The sequence below is a fragment of the Sciurus vulgaris genome, assembly GCF_902686455.1.
Source record: "Sciurus vulgaris genome assembly, chromosome: 1".
Lineage (NCBI taxonomy): Eukaryota > Metazoa > Chordata > Mammalia > Rodentia > Sciuridae > Sciurus > Sciurus vulgaris.
This window is the reverse complement of record NC_136461.1, coordinates 5,433,653-5,453,587: the sequence shown is the minus strand read 5'-3', so window position 1 is coordinate 5,453,587 and position 19,935 is coordinate 5,433,653. Positions and strand designations below refer to the sequence as shown.

The 19,935-nt window shown below is 54.5% G+C and overlaps 2 long non-coding RNA genes across 3 annotated transcripts in view; one reads left to right on the top strand and one right to left on the bottom strand.

The window, feature by feature from the left end:
- The window catches only part of LOC306657475, a 183,371-nt gene that overhangs the window by 114,476 nt on the left and 48,960 nt on the right, over positions 1-19,935 (bottom strand). The gene's annotated exons all lie outside the window — the stretch shown is intronic.
- Positions 2,697-6,761, top strand: LOC306659961. The gene is made up of 3 exons (XR_013763504.1): positions 2,697-4,620; positions 5,604-5,748; positions 6,484-6,761. It is a non-coding gene; the product is annotated as an uncharacterized lncRNA (long non-coding RNA).

Below are 19,935 nucleotides of genomic sequence, written 5' to 3'. Positions count from 1 at the left end.
AGGCCCCTGGAGGCCTGGGGGGGCACCACCCACCAAGGCAGAGGGAAGCTCAGACCCCCCAGGTCAGAAGAGGAAGCCGCAGGGAGTCCCTTGTGACCTGGCCGCTGAGTGTTGCGTGACACGTTTTCTCTGCCTACAAATTCACCATCACTGAGTCATCTCACATGATGGGCTAGGTTGAGTCCTTGAAGAGTGTCCAGTCTCAGGTACTTTCAAGAGCTTTCGATTTCATTCATTTGAAAAAACACGGGGCCTCAGAAAGACAAAAAGAACAGAGACTCCGATTCTGACCCCCTGGTGGAAAATCCCATCATTCTCTGAACCTCTCTCTCTCCTACCACCCGCGGGTGGGGTGGGGGACGCGGAGAAGAACGAGACCCAAAGGTACTGTGCTCATGCGACAGAAGATGTGGGCTACGAAATATTACTTGTTGAACAACCAGAAGTCTGCCACCTCCCGAGCGTTCAAACACCCACAGGTGCCGGCTTGGTGGCCTAGCCCCGCAAGGCCCTGCCTCAGCCACCGCATCATGGCTGAGGTGACCAGTCACTGCAGTTGGCGCTTGTCCTAGGGAGGTTCTGGGTGGGCAGGAGGAGAGGTCTCAGTCCAGTGGCACTTAAAGCCCAGGATGCCCCCCAGGGAATCTCAACAGAGCAGACCTGAGCTGCCCAGGACAATGGACCAGGACCCCTTACGCAGTCTTCCCAGGTATCCAGGTGGCCCTTCTCCTCTTCGGAGGGATTTCGCTTTGTGACCGTCACTGGGGAGGGGTTGGTCCACAGCTTGCCTGTCTGATGACCACCTCTTCCTCGGGGACCCTGCGTGCAAGCCCTAGGATTTGGGTGTGTGTGCCGACAGACACATTTTCTCGTGGGCCATGTGGATGACTCATCCTGAGGTGAAATACGTCTCCACTCAGCGCAGAGCCAATGGCCCAGAGCCTCGCTTATCACCTTCTGATAGGAGTTTGCAGCCCATAAAATGCAGCGCACACTCCCTGCAGGGAAAACACCTGCACCTGGCCTCTTGGCCCAGGAGGTTATTTAGTCATCAATGGGTGAAGCAGAGTCATTGTTCTTGCTCTCGGGTCCCTGGAAGCACAGAGCAGCATCTGGACGGACCGCCGCAGGGGCCTGCTGGGAATTGGGTTCCTCTGGTTAGCCCGGGGGCCCCACGAGGCAGGGGCAATGTTGGTCTCCCTGGACAAGCAACCAGTGACACTGATCGCAACGTTCACCCGAGGTGCCGCCAGGGTGTGGAGACAGTTTTGGTTAACTAACTCACGGGTACCGGGGCCAGGCGGGTCGGCGGAAGTGACAGGAAGCAGTGTGGCCTGAGCTGGGAGGGACGAGGAGCGCTTTTAAACTCCTGCTAAGAAGCCCCATCTGGCCTCACCAGAAGCACTGGGTCGGAAGCACTGGCTGGTCTGTGTGCACAAAGCATGCCATGCTGCCACCGCCTCCTGGAGGTGACTCTGGACAATGACGTAGGTCACACTGGGCACCCTGACCACCCTTCTGCTGAGAACACACCAGTTGCTGGGTCGCTGCTCTTGTCCGCACACCAGCATTGGGTGATTATGTGATCCAAACAGAACAGGAACATTTCATCACTGTCCCCGCAAAGAAAGAAGCTGCAGACTGCGTGATCCTGGCGTGATCCCTGTGTGTCTGCTGGGAACTAAAACACAGCACTGGAGGGACTGAGGGAGACTCAGGAGAGCTTACTCTGGGAGTGGCTTCACCCTGCAAGAACAACAGGGATGTGGGCTTTGCAAGTGGCATCTCCCAGCACCCTCCTGGGCAGCAAGCTGCCCCTCCAGGTCTCTCTGGCCCTCGCTCCCCTGGCCCCCTGCCTCCCTGGCCCCATCCCTCCTGCAGGACCCGGGTCAACCCACCTCCTACAGCATCCTGGGTCACTCCCCTCCGGTGAACTCTCGCAGGACAGGCTAAATCAGATCACGGTTCCTACGTGGTGTGGCCAACGTGATCTGGAAGGTTCTGGTTGGCAGAGTCTGCCAGGCAGAGGGAGGTGCCATCTGTCACACTCCCCACGGCCACTGCACCATCCGGGAGGGAAACAGAACTAGAAACACCTGCCTCAGAGGCTCTGCCTGAAGAGTCACCCGTGGGTCCACTCATGTTCCTTAGGTCAAAGCCAGCCGAGTGGCTGCGGCAGTCACTGGGGGACCCCACAGAGCTCCTGGGGAGGGAAGAGCCGACACCTCCTTAGAGAACCGTAAGGGCTACTGGGGAGTCCCAGCCATGACGCATGCTGCCCTAGGACAGGGGCCTCAGCCTTCCAAGTCTGTCACCTGGAGGGTTCCCCTGGCCAGAGGGTGGGTGGCCTGTGGGGTCTCCCGGTGGTTGGCCCCACCTTCAGGGTGGCCGAGGCTGCCCAGCTCCCGGGGGCAGGAAGGCTCCTTTCTCAGCAGTGGTTGTGCCCTGGTGCCTGGCACAGGGCTGGGTGTCTCCTTGTGGGGGCCGGGTGGCCTCACCCTCCTGGGCTTTCAGTCATTCCGTGAGCAAACGCCATAACCCAGCACTAGACATGGCTCAGGAAGAGGAGCGGAACAAGCACATGTCTGTCCCCGAGGGTCTGGGGAGGTTCCTGGGCTAAGAGCCAGACCCAGTGATGAATGCCACCATCCTGCGTGAGAGAAGCCCCGCGGGACACAGGGAAATGCAGCCGGGAAGGGAACCAGGGGAGGCTTTCCCTGAGGAAATTAGATTTGACCCGGGCCTTAAGGAGGACAGGGACAGTAGGTGGAGGGGAAAGCCAGGCAGTCACACTAGAGGCGGTAGGAAAGCAGAGGAGAAAGCCACTTGTCACGTGATCGGAGGGCCAGGCCATGCGCACCACAGGCTTCGCGCACCTCGTATCCTTTGCACGCCTGAGTGCGTCCACAACTTTAAAATATCCAGAGCCACTCAGCTGGCAGCCCTGCAAAAACACAAACGAGCCAGGGCTCACCCACTCGATGGCTGCGATAACACAGACCCGGCCAGTGCTGGGGAGGGGAAGGCCTGGGAACCCAGGAGCGTGGGCTTTGGTGGAAGGCCGCTCTGGCCGGTCCTCCAAAGTTAAACAGAGTGGCCGGCCCTTCCTCCGGCCATCCTGCTCCCAGGGGTATTTACATCCAGGCAAATTGTAAACATAGGTCCACCCAAAGACTTGTAGGTGGACGTTGGTCAGCACCGTTGATGGCAGACAGAAAACAGATACAACCCAGATGCTCCTCAACTGACGGCTGATAAATAAAATGCAGTCTCCCCGTGGAATGAACGGCGTCTGGTCACAGAAAGGAAAGGAGTGCTGCACTTGCCTCGACACGGATGGACCTCGAAAACGTGCTGAAGGACAGAAACCAGACCTGGAAGGTCACAGCTGTGGGATCCTGTTTGAGTGGAGTGTCCAAAACAGGCAGAGCCACAGACAGACAGTCATCAGCAGCTTCCTGGCCGGAAGGCTGGGGGAAGGGGCGGGACTGCTGCTGATGGGCACAGGTGTCTTTTTGGGGTTGAGAATGTTCTGGAATTAGATAGTAGTGGGGTTGCACAGCTGTGAATGCACTAAAAACACAGGATCATGTGTCTCATCTATTTTTTGTGGTTCTGGGGATTGAACCCAGGGCTCCCTACCACTGAGTATGTCCCCGCCCTTTCTAACTTTTATTTTTTATTTTGAGACAGGGTCTCACTGAGTCACCAGGCTCCCTTCAACTTGGGATCCTCCTGCCTCAGCCTTCGAGTTGCTTCGGTTACAGGTGTGCACCACCACGCCAGGCTGGAATTAAATGCTTTCCAAAGCCAGCCTGCTGGGGCAGTGGGTTACATCTGGATTCGTGCCTAGTGGCATCTATCTATCTATCTGTCTGAGCTGCGGTGGAAGGTGCAGGGAGGTCTCCCGACTCAGAGCTCCTGCTAAAGGACTGGGACTTGGCCCTCCAGCAGTGCGAGGAGCTGTGGAGGGCCCGAGCCTGGGAGCAGCACCACCCGGATGCCGCTCCTTAGGCCTGGGACTGGCTGGGGAGGGCGAGGGGCAGGGAGGAGGCTCGGCGGCGGCCGTTTGCAGATTTGATGCACACTGAGTCCAGGAGCCCAGGAGACCCGCGGGCTTGCGAGGGGGGCCCGGCTGTAAGGAGGGCGCCTCTCACTACAGAGCGCTCTCCGCATCCGGGCAGAGAGTGCCAAGACTGCCAAGACCACCAAGACCCAGTAACAGGAATTTATGTTCTGGATCCAAGGAGGTCAGAGAACCGGGGGCTGGAGAAGGTGATCTGAGAGCCAGTGGCACCCAGGCGGAAGGAGAGGAGCAGCCGCAGACCTCAGAGGGCCATGGATGGAAACCTTGGGCCTCCGCATCAAGGGACAGGGAGAAGGAAAGAGGAAATGGGGCAGGAGAAGGGGAGGTCAGCAAGCCAGGAGGTTCACCGGAGGGCCACACAGGATGGTCCCAGACCAATGTCTCGGGCAGGAAGGGGCCAAAGGGAGCCCTGGATTTGGTGTTGAGGCCACTGCTCTTGATGACAGCCATCGATCACCATGTCACGATGGGGATTAAGCCCCCACCTGCCAAGGGTCGAGAGGAGCGTGGGAGGTGCAGCAGGAACCAGCAAGGTGGGTGGACCTGAGGCCGTGGAGCCTCAGGGAAGGAGACATGGCCTGGACGTGGGGCAGTGGAGGGAGGATGGGAGACACAACCCGTCAGTAAACCCGGGAGGAAGATGGAGGAGCAACCTCCATTTATCGAATGGGGAGAAGGTCTCAGAGGGGGAGGCTAGGACTGCCCAGAGTCTGGAGAAGGAGCGGCTCCCAGGTCAGGCTGTTCCAGGGCACCTGCTCTTTTTCTGTTTGTGGAGGAAAGATGGCTTGAGACCCAAAGGAAGTGGAGGCAGGCAGGGTTCTCCTCACACCGGAGTCCTGTGGCCTCTACCCTGGAGTCTGGTTAGAAGGATCGGGATGTATATTGATGCACACACATTTGTATCAGGTTTGGATTTTAACAGAATCACAAACTTGGACATGGTGTAAAACGTCCCCGTGATGGTTGATGGCAAGTGTTATTTAGCCAGTGTGGCCGAGGTGTTGCTGTGAAAGGATTTGGTGAATGTGGTTGCATTTACAAATCCATTGACTGGAAAGATAGGAGGCTACTCTCAATAGTCTGGTGGGCCTCGTCCTGTGAGTTGAGTGCACCTAAGAGCCAAACCCAAGGTCCCCAGGGAAGAAATTCTGACTCAGTAGGTCACCAGATCTGTGGGGAAGAAGAATGGGGAGTCTATGGATACCAGTAATAGTTTCAGATAGGGAAGGGTAGGCAGGAGGAGGCTTCCTGGGGAGGCTGAGGCAGGAGGATGGCAAGTTCAAAACCAGCTTCAGCAACTTAGGGAGGCCCTAAGCAACTCAATAAGACCCTATCTCTAAACAAAATATAAAAAGGGCTGGGGTGTGGAATGTGGTTCAGGGGTTAAGCGCCCTAGGGTTCAACTCCTGGTGCGCGCTCGAGCGCGCACACACACACACACACACACACACACACACACACACCACACGCACAATCTGTTGCTCATAGCTATTCTGTTTATGGTATTTTGTTACAGCTGCCCAAATAGGTGGAAACAACCAGTTAAAATCAAGCTGCACGTCGACCCCTACCTGGACCTCCAGCCTGTAGGCCTGCCCTGCATTTCAGGCTTGGCAGGCCCTGTGGCCACGATGAAGCCAACTGCTTAAATACATGTCACGGTAAATCTACCCTGTCGGCCCGGGGCCTCCAGGGAACGCTGACAGACGGGGCAATGGGCTTTAGACGTGGTCTCAGCCATGGGCAGCTTGGTAACAGGAAGCCTAACGTGACTTCCTATCCCAGGTCAGTCAGACATCTGGTTGAGAGTCCATTTCTTTTACAGGGTGAGGCTTCTGTCCACCCTCTCCCTCCTCTTCTTCCCTATCCTAGGTAGAACCTGGGGTCTGGGCAGTGTGTGTAGCCTCGTGGTGCTGTGAACAGAGACGGGCGCACCTGGCCCATGGCCTGCTGTCCTTCCTGGCCTCTATTAAGAATGGCCTATCCCACCAGGTCTGGGCATGCCGTCCATCCCTGTGGCCCCTTCTCCTCTCCCCAAAGTTTGGAGTGGGTGTCCAAGAGCACCTGGTGGTCAAATCCTGTGCTGTTTGTCCTCGCCAACCAAATCTGAGGCTTCTTCTGGCCCCCGATCCTTGAGTGTCCCTCTCCTGGTGTTGGGACCTTCTGTCTGGTTCTCGCCAACACCTGGGGCGTGTGGGTCTCCAGAAGGCTGCACACCAGCTCCTCCATGCAAGGACCTCCAAGAGCCTTTTGGTAAGGCCCTCCTCTCCAGGGCCGGGGGGCCGGGGGGCCGGGGGGCCGGGGGGCCGGGGTCAGGAGACGGCATGTTTAGAGTTGACAGTACCAGTCTATATTGTACACGCTTGTAACGCTGCACGTTCTTCTCTCTCCGTCAGGCCAGACCTTTCTCAGGTCCCGGGAAGCAGTGTGTGCAAAGAACACAGGACTAGCCACCAAGGATCTGGGTTTTCACCGCTGTCTCACTCCCTCCCTGGTTTCAGGCAAGCTCCTTAAGTGGCCTGAGCCTCCAGCAATGCCAAGAGCAGGGTGGTCTCACGTGATGCGTCTGAGGGAGCTCAGGGTCCGAGACTCTGCTCAGTGCGTGGTCAGAAACTGGTTTTTAGGTGGATTCACATTAATACGACTCATGGAAAATAAATTGTCGATTAATAAAACAGAAGACACGTAACATAATCGCCAGGCAATCTGTTTTACTCGCATTTCCTCTGACACCAAATATATGGAGTTTGTTGTTTTTTCTTTATTTTTTCTTACACTAACCTATTCCCCAATTCTCCAGACACCAGCTGAGTGTCCAAAAATTCAGCTCAATTCTGATGCTAACTACAGAGTTAGCAGAGACCCCTCAGGTTAACTGTCCTCCGCTGATTGTTCCCACCTCAGAGGCCAGCTCCAAGTCCCAGACCACCCATGCTTCTGACCCACTGGCTATAAATCAGGGGTTCCCATAACCCGCTCCCTGGCTTCCATGATTTGTTCAAAAGGCTCCAGAAAAGCCCTGTACTTACTGTCAGTGGTTTATTTTAAGGGCTACAACTCAGGAACAGTCAAATGGAAGAGAGCCAGGGGACACAGTCTGAGTTCAGGGTCACACAGCTTCTGTGCCCTCTCTGGGGTGGGTGCTCCAACCCAGAAGCTTTAGGGGTTTTGTGGTGGTTTCATGACACAGGTGTGATTGATTAAGTTGTCAGCCATTGGCGATCGATTCAATTTCCAGCCCTTCTTCTCTCCCCAAAGTTTGGAGTGGGTGGAGTGTTAGCTCCTCCCCTCAATCATGCCCAGGTCTTCTGGTGACCAGCCCCCAACCTGAAGCCACCTAGGGCCCCCATCATCTCCTTAGCCTGCAAACATACCTTATCGCTCTGGAGATTTCAAGAGTTGCAGAGGAGTGTGCAGGAACTAGGGACAAGGCCCACACATCCGCTCCTCATCACAGGGTACCAAGCACCCTGAACACTCTGCCAACGAGTCAGCACTTGCCTTGCCAAGAGCAAACCTGACCTCGTCTTCCAACCAGCCGGCTTGGGGAACTTGAAGCTGCGTAGGAGCGGCATGGAGGAGCTGGAAAGGCAGACGGGGCTCCTTCGAGACAGGCCAACCTGACTCTGATGAGATTCCTGGATCACTCGATCCCTAGTTGCCTTCATAACACAGTTGGTTGTGTTTGAAGCCACATATGTTGGGGTGGTTGGAGGTCCTGGGCATGAAGGATTGGGCGGTGTGCTAGCCAAGAGGAGGACAGGGCAAGTGGCCACCCTGAAGGCCACAGAGATGCAGGCAGAAGTGACTGACCCACGAGAGGAGCCTGGAGAGGCTCGGTCCCTTCCCATGTCAAACCGAGTGACTGCCGCCTCCAGAGGCCTCCCCGGCTTCTCTGCCCCCGGGGAACCAAATTCCCAGGGGCGGAGGCTGAAACGGATTGTTCCTACCGGATTGGGCAAACTGGCCTCTACCTTCAGCTCCAGGTTCTCCAGGGACTTCAGGAACCTCCAAGGCCTGGCTGGGTGCACAGAGCAAACGGAGAGGGATACAAAGGAACCCCACATGAGTCAATTGCATGTAAATCTCATTGCAAAATCTACGCTGTCTTCAAACCCTTTCAAACCACCAAAACATGGTGAATGGCAGCAGGGACTGTGGGGGTGGGGGGCTGCTTGCTGGGGAGCGAGGACCCCATCCATCCATCCTTCTTGGTTCCTGGATGGCCAACCTCTCCAAACACTGGCTTTCCAGGATTAGGGTCGGAGAGACTAGACAGTTTCTCTCTTCACAATAAATGAGTTTTATGTCATTTACTGCTTTTTCCTTGTCTTTTAATGATTATTTTAAAATATTTCTATTTTTCAGTACCCATGATTTTTTGAAGTTCTGGCTGGACACAAAGTCTACCTCTTTCCTTTCAGGAGAATATGTGCTTTTTCAAGACACAAAGAAACATCTTCCTTCATCATTTAAAGATTTTTGAAATCTGTTACAACTTAAAAAAAAAAATGATTGAACCCATTTTTTTTTTAAGATAAAAATGCAATCCGGATTTCTGACTTCTGAGGACAGAATCATTTCACACTAAGCACGCAGCGAGCCCTTTGCATCTCTCTGGGGGGTGAGCTGCACTGCTGTCCCCAGATGCAGTAGTCAGCTCCAGTCATCGTCCTCAGCCCTGGGTCCCCGCCAGGACCATCATGTGACGGCTAAGTGAGCCTCCGGGAGGCTGGTTGGGGCGCAGAGCAAGGGCCGCTCCTCCGTCTTCCTGGTCTGTCTGAGAGATGCTCTCCAGCCAGTTCTTCATCTTGGGGATGAAAAGGACCCAGGTTCATTGCCCTGGAGCCACTCTCAGGGGGTTCGGCGTCTGAGTCCGCAGCCTTCGTATGCGAATCCAGGGAGGCCAGGCTGGGGGCAGCTCAGAGGCAGAGACCTGCCAGGTGTGGGTGAGGCCTGTGTTCACCCCAGCACCGCTAATAACGCCAATCACAGGGCAGCAAAGGTCCTGGCGGAGAGTCCATGTCCCAAGTGTTCAGATTCCCCCCTATAGGCTTATAGTGGCCCTAGAGTTTTCCAAACCCTTTCTTTAAGGGGAGATCAATATTAGCAGTGCCCAAATCAGACACTATGCAATCGTAGACCAAATAGCCCCTATGGGGACAATAACAAAATTGTCATAATAAACAAAGTGAGGTCGAATGTTATCTTTGGTAAGACAAACAGGTTTGCAATAAGGTCTGCAGTTTGTAATGGAGGACAAAGAGGATGCAGAGGGATGTAGAATGTGGCTGTTAATGGGATAAGAAAAGAATATACAGAAGTTCTAGATAATAGGAAGGGTGAGAGTGTAATCCAAAGAAATCGGATGTTAGCATGCAAAAAAGGGAGAAAGAGACTCTGAGGGAACAGGTAAACAAAAGAAAAAGAGAGCAAGAAAAGTAAAGAAATAAAAACTTAAATTTTTTAAAAAGGAGAAAAAAGAAAATCTACAGTATAACAGTCATATAGTAATGAAACCTCCCAGAGTTCAGTAGCCTGATGCATGAGAAGTACCTGACAATGAGCTTCAAGCCTCCAGCAGGCGTGGCAGGATGGGATTTGCCCCACCCGAACATCGGAGCTGTGGCTTCCAGGATTATCCAAGATGGCTGCTCTGGCTTCCAAATGCGTTGGCAAATGGGGAGCTGCAGCTCAGGGGTGGAGGTGGTCAGCTGGAGGTCCTGGAGGTGGGGTGTGGTTGGTCCGGCAGGGGTCCTGGAGGTCGAGTGTGGTTGGTGTGGTTGTGGGATCCTGGAGGGCGGGTGCAATCTGTCCATCTGGGGTCCCGGTGATAGGGCGCAGTCAGTTGGTCTGGGGGTCCTGGCGGAGGGGAGCAGTCAGTCGATGTGAGGGCCCCAGAGGCAGGGAGTGATCGGTCGGGCTGAGGGATCCTGGATGCGGGGCCCAGTCAGTCCGGCCAGGGGTCCTATGGGGCCTGGCTGTTGTCTCAAAATGGCGGCAGCCACGTGTAATCAAACCTGCAGCTACTGTGACAGTGAACTTCCAGGCAGCAGCAGGCAGCGGGTGCTCCACTGGCGGTCGGCGATCAGTTTGCTGATTGTTGTCGGACGATCGGGAGGTGAACCTCGTGCGTTGGGTGATGGGCAGGGGTAAGGCAGGCGATGGACAGGCGAGAGGCAGGCAAATGGCGGATGATAGGCGCCTGACAGTGAGCAATCGAGAAACAGATATCCTCTGCTTGAAACCAGAGTTACGGAGCGACTAGGAGCGCAGCCTCCCTCTAGTTCCATCCCGAGCGTTCAGAATGGCTTCAATGGCTTCCTCTTTACCATTCCAAGCGACCAAGAAATTTATCAAGCCAGAAGAGTCCCCAGCGAGTGCTGTCCCCAACTAGACAAAATAAACACGCACCAGGAACGTCAGCCAGTGCAAAGAGGGACGTCCTAACTCCAGGGATCCGCCGGCAGAGCCGAGGCTGGGCCCCGCTGCCCACTCTGAAGCCTCAGGAGCCAGGCCATTACGAGACTGTCCTTTGAGGCTGAATGTTTGGAAGTTGTTGTTGTTTGGGGCAGGGGAGCAGAGGCCGCTGAGTGGGGCCCTGGTCTCTACCGCTGCAGGTGTTTCTCTGCCCCTAGGTCACGCGGCATGGGGTAAGATGAGGCTCCCTCTGTGGCTGCACAGGCCAGCAAGTCATTGGCGTTAACTGAGCCCCGTCCTCTGTAAAAGATGCAAACTCCCTCGTCTTCAAAGTCTCTTTAGTTCTAACACGCATGAGAGCCTGGCTTCTTCTGCTAATGTAAGGAATGAAACAAAAGAATTCTGTCGTTCAATCGATCATAAGACCATGTCTTGTGCATCAATTGTGAAAGTTTTTTTTTTTTCAAAAATTGAGCAAATACGGAAAGTAGAAGCATACAAAGCACCTCTGGGCCCCGCCTCCCCTCGGCTTTGAAATTGAGGAAGACACGGCTGTTAACAGAATCAAGCCCCAGGGACACTCCTCTGGAAGGACGCTTCTGTCCCCAGTCCGCTCCACCCTGCAGGCCGGCCAGACTCAGGACTCCTGAGGAGCCAGGGTGAGCTCACCACCCAGCACCCCTGCCTCCCTGAGGAGCAGGCGCTGGGGACAGGCTCCTCCCCGAGCTGACCTGTGTCTCCTGAAGAACAGACCTCTTTCCTTTCCGTGGACAAGTGCTCTGTGTAATCCTCCCTCCTCTGACCTGATCGCCAGAGGATCCAGAGCAGGGGCCTGTGTCCCACTGAGTGGTTTTACTAAGTTCCCCGAAGTAATTGTGCCTATCACTTTGTTCTTATTTTAATGGCTTCACTGAGGTGTTGCTCTTTGGACAGATCTATTTATTCACCTCAGGTTTACAGAAAGCTGAAAAGACAGTAGAATCATGGTGTGTGAGTGTGGTACACACATTAAAATTGGTGAGCCAGTATTGACCTATTATTATCCCTTTTATTTTTTTTTGGTACCAAAGATCAGACCACGGGGGTGCTTAACCACTGAGCCACATCCCCAGCCCTTTTACTTTTTTTTTTTAATATTATTTTGAGACAGGTTCTCACTGAGTTGCTTAGGGCCTCACTAAGTTGCTGATCCTCCTGCCTCGGCCTCCTGAGTTGTAGGACTTACGGGTGTGCCCCACAGTCCTGGCTCATTCCAAGGGTTTTAACAAAAGTATCATTACGTGAACCCACCATATGATATCACACAGGATGATTGATTCACGGCCCTCAGTCTCCCTGTGCTCCGCCCCCAGTCCCTGCAATCTGGGTCTTTGCTCCCTCCTGCCTGGTCTGAGTGTCATGGAGTTGGAGTCCCACATTATACAGATTTTCCAGACCTTGCGTCTGGGGTTCCTCCTTGTCTCTCTCTGGTGTGTTGGCTCCTTTCTTTCTGCTGCTAAACAGTATCCCTCTGGAGGGATATGGGTTTACCCATCCACTTGCTGGAGAATGTCCTGGTTGCTCCTAATTTTTGGCGATTCTGAACAAAGCTATATTCTCACTGATTTTCATTGTCATTATTTGACCATAGTGTAGCAGTAAAACATCTCTGGGTTTAATCCCCAGTCCCACAGGCACACACACAAAAAGCCTTTTGGAAGAATATGGGACTACAGACTAGTATTAAAATATGATCAAACAACTTCTACTTAATAAAGTGTCTTTTTTTTGGCGGGGGTATGGAACCCAGGGGCACTTAACCACTGAGCCACATCCCCAGCCTTTTATTATATTTTATTAGAGATGGGGTCTCCTGAGTTGCTTAGGGCCTCACTAAATTACTGAGGCTGTGTTTGAACTTGAGATCCTCCTGCCTCAGCCTCCCGAGTTGCTGGGATGACAGGTGTGCACCACTGTGCCCATTCTGAGAACACACTTGGTCTCTGTTACTTGGTAGCACTGAGAGACCAGCGCGTCCCTGGGTGCTCTCTGAGTATGACACGGGTCAGATATTGTGTGAGGCGAAGGGGGTGGCATAGTTTACCCCAGGATCAACAAAATGCCCGCTGGACTGGGCGACTCAGTGGGGGAGCACTTGCCTCACATGTGCAAGGCCCTGGGTTCATCCCCAGCACTGGACGGAATTCCTTTTCATCCTGTTGGAAATCAAGCACAAACTCCTCTTTATGAGACGTTAGCTGACAGAATTGCACTTTTTGCATTAATGGTTCTGCAGAAGTCCCGGTGTGTCACCAATCATTATTATCATTAGCAATATGTCCTCATGATGCACTTAGCCTAGCTGACCAGCCTGGATACAGGCCACAGGCAAGAGGAGGTGGAGAACCTTTCGGGGCAGGGATTGCCTAAGCTCTTCTTTTTTCTCATTCTTTCTTTTTCTTTCTTTTTTCTTTCCTCTTCTTCTTCTTCTTTTTTTTTGATACTGGAATGGAATCTGGGGGGCTTTACTACTGAACCACATCCTCAGCCCTTTTTTTTTGAGTCCTGGTCTCACTAAATTGCCCAGGCTGACCTCGAACTTGCAATCCTCCTGCCTCAGCCTCCAGGGTTGCCCGGAAGAGGCCACCACCACAAGAGCTGCTGAGAACACAAGGCAAGCACTTCTTAATTTTTATTTTTATCAAGGTGAAAAGCAAGTTTAAAGACTTTTTTGGTCGAGAAGGGTTAAAGATTTTTACCACAAGGCAGAAGCATAACAACAGAGCCGTCTCCTGCTCCCCCACAGCCAATTCCCCTGGGTACCTCTGACTCTCAGCAGATCTTCCTGATAAGTGACGTCCCATGTTTTTAACTGCACTTGGGCCTCCCTGTCCATCATGCACATCCACAGATGCAAACGACCATGGAGCAAATATATTTAGGGGGAAAAATGGCACCTGCATTAAACACGTTTTTTTCTTGTCGTGAATCCCAAGTCCCTACGTACAAGGACGGTCCATGCAGCAGTCACAGGGCGTGAGGGGTTGATTGCAGTTGTGCAGGGAGAAGTCAGTGTGCGGGAGGCTGCGTGTGGATTCCGCTGCACGCGCCAGGCCACTCCAGGTAAGGGTGGTGGGCATCACCTCTGTGAGGTGCCCGGAGCCCGGGCACCAGCTGTCTGGATCCATCCATTCTAGAGGTCCTCTTCCTCCAACAGCGGTGGAGGGTTTGGGGGTCCTCCCCACCCCGTCTTCTCTGGCAGAGTTGCAGTGATGTTTCTGGTGAGGCCAGTAGTCAACGTGTAACTATTAGAATCTTGTACAAGTTGCGTCCTGAAGGGTCAGACAGCGAGCCAGGACCCCCTGGTGAGCCATCCAACAACAGCTGTTGTGCGTGTCCAGGACGCTCGCTCTGCCTGGGCTCACTGCCTGGGCTCCCTCAGCCTCTGCCTGGCCTCTGGCTCACACTCCCCTTCACCAGCCCCTGGACGTCCCCTCTGCTCAGCTCTGCTGGCTCCTGGTTTCTCCCTTGTTCTGAGGGACCTTGTCTTCCAGGAGCTGCCTGAGAAAACACGCGGAGCTAGTGAGAGATGAGCCCTGGTGGCTCTCTGGCTTCGACATGGGCTTTGTGTGCTGTCCCGGGAGCACCCCGGCTGCACCCTAGAACCAGCCTCATCCACTGGGCGGTGCTGGAAAGCGGTGGTCTGTCCCCCGGCGGGGAGCTGCTGGGGAAACCCGCCGTCTGGGGCCAGCAGAACCCAAAGAGCAGGGGAAGGCCGGAGAAGAAACCAGGCCCTTCTGCCCCGGCCAGCGCCCCAGCTGGGGAAGGCAGAGTGGAGGGAGGCCCAGGCCAGCTCCTGGAACCCCCTCGTGAGTCATTAGCAGCAGGGAGGGCGAGACCCGGCCTGGGGTCTGGCCTAAGGGAGAGAAGCGAGGAGGCTCTCCCAAGGCTTCAGGCCCCAGCTCACCCTGGACTTCTGAAGAGAAATGGCCGCTCCCGTTCCAGAAGCTTCCAGCTGAGCGTCCCACTCCCCGACTCCTTGCCTCCGTCTGCCCCTCCTCCCCATGGCAGCTCAGCCACAGGACTCTCCGGGGTTATCCAGGACTGAGCCTGTGCTTCTCTTTCTCCTGCTTCTCGTTCTGAGGGGCATCTCCGAGAAGCGACGGGGACCGGCCTCCTCGGCCACCAGGGTGAGCCAAGCCACAGGGAGCCACTCTCGACCCAGAGAGGCAGAAAATGGGCCTGTTTCTATGAAAACCTTTGCTGTTTTGAAATGGAGTTACGGGTATGGCTTCCTGGGAATCCAGGCCTAGAGCCACCTCCGCGGGTGGAGGGCCCTGAGGCACCGGGGCCTGGCAGCCCGGCCTGCGGGAGAAGCTCTCCCAGACGCTCTCCCTGCGGAGCCTCTGTGAAGTACTTGGGATGATCCAGCTCCTTACGGTAATTTCCTAAAACGCCCCCACACAGCGCTGCACACGGAACCACCCTACCTTCCCTGGGTGGGTGGACTCCTGATTCTGGCCCTCAGCCACCGACCCTGGCCGGCCTCTGACTCCTTAGAGTCTCAGTTTTATGCCTCTAGAAGAGACATGCTATTTTTTCACTGTGCTCCAGACCTGCAAGAGTTAAGATGAGGCCCTGCTGTCACCATTGACGGGCAGGTGTTTGTGGGCTGCTAGTGCTCAGTGCTCAGTGCTCGTCAGTCACCAGCACCAGAACACCCGCCCTCTCCCCTGGCCAAGCAGGCAATCCCAGCGCCTCACCAGCACCCCTCAGCCTGCCTCCCACCGGCCCACCCGAAAGTTTCCTTGCGTTCACACAATGATGATCAGGGCACGGGGAAGCTACAGCTGAACGTGGAATCACCAATGTGTCTAAACCTCGTTGCAGCTGAAATTCTTATCAAATGTCTTGGCAAGGAAGAGCTTTGGGCACGCACTTCCCTACTGACGCAAACCAGAGACGAACTCTAGGTCAGCTGTGCTGTCCTCTGCTGGGCCGAGCAGGGGCTTGAAAACACAGAAATCAGTTTTTTGCAGTTCTGGAGGCTGCAGATCCAAGATGGAGGTGCTGGCAGGGCTGGTCTCTGGGGAGGGGTCTTGTCCTGCCTTGCACATGGCCGCCTTCCTGTCCTGTGGCCTTTTCTCTGTGTGCACCCACGTGACTTCCTCTGCTGGTGAGGACATCATCCTGTGGAATCAAGGCCCCGTCCCTACAGCATCATATGACTTAGTGACCTCCTCAGGGCCCAGCCACCAAGCGAGTCCCCGTGGGGCGAGGGCTTCAACCTGTAAATTTGGGGGCTGGAACCACGTTCGGTCCCTAACACGCCTGCTCCTCTCACACACGGATTCGTCTCCCGGACGTGGGGTGGGCCTCGCCACAGCCGCTCTCTGCTGTTGAGACGGAGCCCCCCAGGGCCCCAGACCCTCTTCAACAGCAACGGCAGCAAGGGCCCCGCAGCCTCAAGGAGGCAGGGGGAGGATGGACGGGGCCAAACGACTTCAGAGCCATGAACCGGGAGGCCAGGCAGACCTGCTGGTGCACCTGTGGTCCCACCTGCTTGGAGACTGAGGCAGAGGGGTCTCTTGAGCCCGGGAGTCGAGGCCAGCCTGGGCAACGTCCACCCCAAACAAGCCTGGAGAGCAGTGGAGACAGGGACTCCAAAGAGAGACCAGCACCCCATGTGGAGCAGGGTGCCCGAGGCTGCGCGGAAAGCCCAGAGGAACCGGCAGAGCTGAGCCTGTGCACTGAGCCAGGCTGGCGGAACTTTCCAGTCTCTGGAGCATCCGTAAGAGCGGTCTCCTGAGGGCGCTGGCATCTGTGCTGTGAGGGTTGGGCTCCTGGATGCAGCAGCAGCCCCGCAAACCCTCAACCCCTCTCCTGAAGCAGAGCGGCCCTCTCTGCCAGGGTTCTGGAAGCTTCTCCTCGGGCAACTTGCAGAGAAGGGCTGTGGAGAAGAATGCATTTCTGAATCTGAAACCACAAGAAGAGTTAAGTCTCCTTGCGCTGGCGGTGGGTGAGGTCAGAGAATCTGCCGCCTCGGAATTCGAAGCACTTGTGGTTGACATAATAGCCACCTATTAAGTCTGCCTCCTGCGTGACCCGCGCGGGGCTGTTAGGAAAGGGAAAGCTCCCGTCCATCACGGCTCGGTCGGGCCTTCTTCAACCCTTACCCTCGGGAGCTGCTTTCATCATTATTTGGCTTCGCTGGTTTCCAGAGCCCCGTGTGAGATATATGGGTGAGAGAGACGTGCCCTTGACGAGGACTGGGTCAGACCCAAACGCAGCTTCCCGGGGACACGAGGGCTTGTTCTGTTCTTTTTCTTGAAGAAGACGTCAGTCACAACAGAATGAGCCTGCATCTGAGATTTACTTGAAAGTAGAAAATAAAACTTCCAGGCTACGTCCTGGGTAACGTGTGGATAATTCTCCTCCAGTATCTGCATACAGGGCGCAAGGAGATCCCGAGTCACAGCTTCCGATGAACGGATTTGTACTGGAATACAGGAAAGTGTTAAAATATTCAGTTGCCTTTGACATTTTGCAGACACAAAACCACACCTTGACACACACTTCCTACATTTTATCATAATGAAGTGTATTGTCAAGGTAGGAAGATGGAACGTGCTCTATTGAACAGTCTGTTCTCTTGCTGATGAGTCTTAAGATCCGCATGTGCTCCGTAGGCCTTCATTTGTTCTCTTGACCCAGGCCCCCGCAGGTCAGCGGCAAGCTTGGCGCCCCAGGTGTTCCCTTCTAGACATTGTTTATCTTTCTGCTCCACTATCCTTAGCGTGTTTCTTTTTTTTACCTCCTGGTTCAAGGTGTCTGCCCCAGCTCCAGTCTCATGTCCCTATTCCAAGGAGGAAGATCAAGACCAAGAGAAAGACGATAAGATGTTACTGTAATCATGAAAGCAAGGGATTGACAGATTTCCTTGGCAGCTTTCCCGCACAACTCAGAACCACGTCACCTGGCCATCCCTAGCTGCAAAGGCATCGTGCCAACCTCATGACTAATCCCAAGTTGAGGGTGGTCACCAAGTGGGTAAGAAGCAAGGTCCGTCACACACGAGGGCCAGGAGATGGAGTGGAAGGGTGACGTCCATTAAGAGCCACTGGTCAGCTGTGTCCACCCCAGAGGCTAGAGGAAGGCTGAGGTTCCGTCGGGGCCAGGAGGTGGGATTTTGGGTGAGTGGAGGTTGCAGGCGAGACACCCTCAGGGAGCCCAGCTGGGCGCAGCTGCGAGGGCGGAGGCAGAGGGAGGCAGGAGTCTGAGTTCTCTGGAAGGCACCTTGGCAACTCATGCCACTGGCTTTGAGAAAACCGGGCCTTCCATCCTGAAGAGGCTGCCAGGCTCCTGCCCGGCTCCTGCCCGTGGGTCCCTGAGAGGCTCGGCAGCCGGCGACCCCACAGCACCTCCCCTTTCTGTGCCTCTGCTGACAGGTTTCCCAGGCAAGGGCCCTGGGGAGGAGGCTGAGACAAGAGGCCGCACAGGAGCCTGGGGTGTGGAGGCTGAGGCCCTCTGCCCAGCCCTCCCTTCCTTTCCACCCCTACCAAAAAGCTCCACTTGATATAAAAACATTTATGTCAGCCTGATCTCTTCTCAGGACAGGCAGGTGCTGTTTAGTTGGCTTTAAGTTAATTACATGAGGGGCGGTGTGATCTATCACCGAACTTCAAAGTGATGCGTTCTGGGACAAGGTCGACTCAAAGTCAAATACATGTTATGACATTAAAAAAAAAAAAAAAAAAAAAAGACGCAGCCTGGTCCTGTGAACCGTGCGGAAGGTTTGCCATTTGGGTTTTTGGTTGGTCTGGAGCTGGGGCCTGAACCCAGGGACCCTGCGCTCAGGTGCGCTCCTCCCCGGGGGCCACCAGCCTCAACACCAGTGTCAGTGACCTCGCTTTTCAAATCTGCAGCCCCCACGAGGTGTCCGGGGGCGGACTCCAGGGGCGCCCAGGGGAGACTCCAGCCTTTACGCACGACGTCCCCCAGGGTTCCGGTCACCTCTGGATCTGTGAGAGGACCCGATGCAGTTTGAGTGCTGTGTGACCAGTGGTCGCACAGTCTGCTTAGGGAACAATGACAGGAGAAACGTCTGCCACGGCCAGTGCAGACAGAACCTTTTCCCTGAGAATCCCCCGCCTGTGGTGGGCTGAACCCTCCACTGCCAGCACCCACTGTGCTTCAGCCTCATGTTCTGCTACTCGACGCTCAGCAGGCCTCAGAGTGCTAGTCGTAGGCCCGGCAGGTGACCAACAGGGTGTGGGTCATCTGCATTCCCAGCCAATGACCAGCAAAACTGGATGTCACTATCGTTATTTTTGGTTTTCAATACTGAAAAAAATTGCCTTCCATCAGATGACCTGAGAAATCTTGGAAGACTCACCCCGGGGCCAGTGAGCAAGACTTTTTACTTCTTTCTCCTCCTCATCTCTGTTCCTTCACTTGGCTCTCATCAGAGATCCACGACGGGTATAAACGAAAAATTAAAATGACTTTTCTGTGTGGTGTTGGGGATGGAGCCAGGGCCTTGTGCCTGCTAAGTGCAGGCTCTGCTGCTGAGCTACATCCCCAGCCCTTCTGTATTTTTTATTTTGAGTCACTCTTGCCAAGTTGCCCAGGCTGACTGAGAACTTGTAATCCTCCTGCCTCAGTCTCCTGAGTCACTGGGGAAAATGGTTTCAAAGTGTGTTTTAGCTGCAGGTAGAATCAGCTGCAGATCCACAGACTGAGGGACTGAGTTGTGGGGACCTTGGGCGTTAACAAAAGTTGAATGACTTTTTTTTTTTTTTTTAATAGGCAAGGAAAACAGACTCTTTTCTGCTTTTATTGACATGAAACATCTGGTCCAGCAGCACAAGTGTCTCTTCCCCCACATCCCTTCTTGCCGAATCTCCCACCCCCACACTGCAGGACCAGATTCTACAGCTGCCCCTTCCCCGGCCCTGGACCCTGGGAGCATAATTTCAGAGACTGAGGGAATCCATCATGCTGTCCCTCAGCCAAGATGCACTAAGCTGCGTCCCCAGAGAGCGGGTGAGCCAGCAGCTGAGGAAACATACAGCCCTGTGTTTCGAAATGCAAATGACCGCATTTCCCTGATCCCCCGTGCGTTTTGACACATTCCCTTGGTGGGACTGTAAATCTGCTCTTGGAACGTGGTAAGTTGAGAAATTAAACACAAAAATGCCAATCTGATAACCTTCCTTCTGGCCTTTCATGGTATTGTTTACAAAACTGGGTTTTGGAAAGTGAATTCTATTATGTTCAAGGTTTTAGGGTTTGGTTTGGTTTGGTTTTTTTAAAGCCCAGAAACTGTAAACTTTGTCATCATACCAGGAAGCTGGCTGTCACTTCTTGCTTTAAATAAAAGGAATGCATCTGAGCTACCTGCTGCCTGGGTTTCAGGTGTCCTGCATCCATTCAGCGGCCAATACCCT